The following is a 2,819-nucleotide window of genomic DNA, read 5'->3' as shown; positions in this document are numbered from 1 at the left end:
ACTGGCCGTGTGGACACGCCCCCTGCCCGGGCCCCGCCCACACTGACCCGGGAATCGCTTCCTTGACTCCGCCCCCATCGGTCACTCCCCCCACCACCGCTAGAGGCCCCACCCATGAATGGTGAGGCCACGGTGGGCATGTTACTATGGCACGAAATGAAACGCGTTTTTTTTAGATTATAAATAATTACATTATGTGTGGTGGTGGTGCTTGCGTTGGCGGTGGTGGAAGGACGCAACAACGCGTGCATAATAACTGGCAATAAAAGGAAAAGCAGGCCAATAGGCGACGATTCGTGTGCTTTTGACTGATTTTTGGGCGAGGTTACGTAGTCGGTTTTTTTTCCATGCCAAAAATTATTCACATTGATCCCACGCCAACATTGTCACGTGCCCAATATATTGATACAATTTGCACTTAAAAAGCTAATTGGTAGCTTAAGAATGTATTCTCGGGTTAGTGTAGTGTTGATAATGTTGGCATAAAAACCTACTACGTGGCCTAACGCATTACAAATATGCGATATTGGCTACTAAAATCCACGTTGCCAATTTTTTTTTATGTTTTAGTCCCATCAGCCGAATGGAAGCTTACCAGCCCAATATCAAACTTGTTTAAGCAAACAAACTCTGGTGTGTTCAACATGCTGTTGGATTGGCAAGAGTATCTACCAATGGGTCCATCGCCAGTGTGCGTTTGGCCATCGTTGAGCAGGGCCTGACACCATCGCGATGGCTTCCAATAGAGGCCCTTTCGACAGCAGTGGCGTGAGCAAAGACATTGCAAGAGATGCACCTTTTACCCAGGGCCACTCTTGCAAATAATACTCTTTACAGTTTCACCTGGTTAAGCAAAAACGTAAACCTAATAGGCAGTGTGCATGTGACATACTCTTAGGTTTTTTCGGTAAAGTCACGAGGTAAAAAATATAATTAATAAAAGTAAAATAAAAAATCACGTTTTTATTTTTATTATACTTTTATTAATTTTTATTGTATTTTTTACCTACGTGACTTTACCGAAAAAAACCTATGAGTATGAATCCTTGCAGTCACGAAAGCTTAAAATCTGCATGTGACATGTCCATGACAATAAACCCCGAATAGGGCCTCATTCAGTCGCATCAGACTCGCTCGGCCTTTTCCCTCCCTACGCAGCATGGCGCCCCCAGCCCACGTGGCCGCGTCACGTGACGCGCTCCCTCGTCCCCTCCCCTTCTTTGTTCCCGATCGCTTACTCATGAATATTCAGTAGCAAGCCCCCCCCCCCACGTCTATTGGGCGCTCGGCGCATGATTAATTAATTAATTTAGAGTGGTGGACGGGGGGAGCGTAAACACGCGTGATGTGACGTCACCCGAAATGTAAAAAAACACGGCGCGCGAGGTAACCACGCCCCTTGATTAATATTCATGAGTCACCGCCCAGATTTATATGACCCGCCCCCTTAATTAAACCCCGCCCATGCCATTTCTGGGGCGGGGTATAATTTTTATTGCGATGGGCTCTGGTTGGCTGGGCTCTAAGACGTCACTTTTGCGGGCGTGGCCTACAAGTAATATAACTGGAGGCAGTCGGTGGTGGTACCACCAATTTTAATTCAGACGGGGTCTGCTCTTGCCTCAGGAAGCAATACCGTGCAGGAGCTGAATTGCCATTGTCCACGTCCGCTAGCCACGAGAGGGTTGCAGGAGAGAGAGAGTTCGTGTAGTAAAAGCACGTAGAATGGAAATAATGAAAAGTGAACATTATTTTAATATTTGTTTAAATATTATTTTATTGTGTTTACTTTTTATTATTTCATTATAACAATTATAATTGTTTAAATATTATTTTATTTTGTTTACTTTTTATTATTTCCCTTCTACGTGACTTTACCGAAAGAACCAAGAAGATGAATCCCTGCAGTCACGAAAGCTTTAAATCGAAAAGAGTTCGTGTAGTTTTGCTCTTCTTCCTTCGTTAAAGAAGCGCAGACTATAGTGGTTGTACTAATATGGTCCATAGTTTGGTTTGCATGGCCACAATCTCTTTACTGTACGCTGGCTTGTCTTTAATTTTCCATTTATGAACATGTGCCCATCGGCCTGTTGATATTGAGATGCGGTTCTTGGTTACATCGTCAGTATCTTCGAGGACTGTCAAAGCCAGGGGCCTGCCTGGTTTCGCGGAACTCATCGATTCTCTCTGGGTTAGGTCACACAATTGTGACCTCTGGATTCAGACTAATTCATTTGTACCAGTTTGGTTGAACAGAATCTGTCAGATTTGCTGTTCCTCCTTTCCATCTGGTGTCCAGGGTAATATATCTGTGAAAAAGAGCTGTGTAGCTCATCGGATTCCTCCAGTATAAATAAATCAGATTCTGGTAATATTAATTTCTAAATATACCTTTGTGTCGAGTATATTTTTGAATCAATGAAGACAGTTTAGTTTTGCTGGAACAGAGAGTACATATTCTCGAAATCCTCATCTCACGTATAATTCTGTATTGGCAAGTGTGCGAATATAATGCCTCATGAAGGCAAGTCCTTTTCACATTAAAGAAAAATACAGAATACCCGTATTTCTACTTTATTTTTAAAGTAGCAGCCAGCAGCACAACATGTTTATTAGGATGATGTGTCCCATTTCAGCGTTCGCATCGAGAACGATGAAGTTTCACTTGCTGTAACTTGCTCACTGGTGCCGCCCGATGGTTGAGCCGAAATGTTACAGCAACCATCTGGTTCAAGCTCCCTCGATGCAAAATTACAGTACGGGGTGGTCCAGTTGTCTTGTAACCCCCATTACATTCTCTAAAACGTCATACTTTCTAA

The sequence above is a fragment of the Lampetra fluviatilis genome, chromosome 5, assembly GCF_964198595.1.
Source record: "Lampetra fluviatilis chromosome 5, kcLamFluv1.1, whole genome shotgun sequence".
In the NCBI taxonomy this organism is placed as follows: Eukaryota; Metazoa; Chordata; class Hyperoartia; order Petromyzontiformes; family Petromyzontidae; genus Lampetra; species Lampetra fluviatilis.
This window is presented reverse-complemented; position numbering follows the sequence as displayed.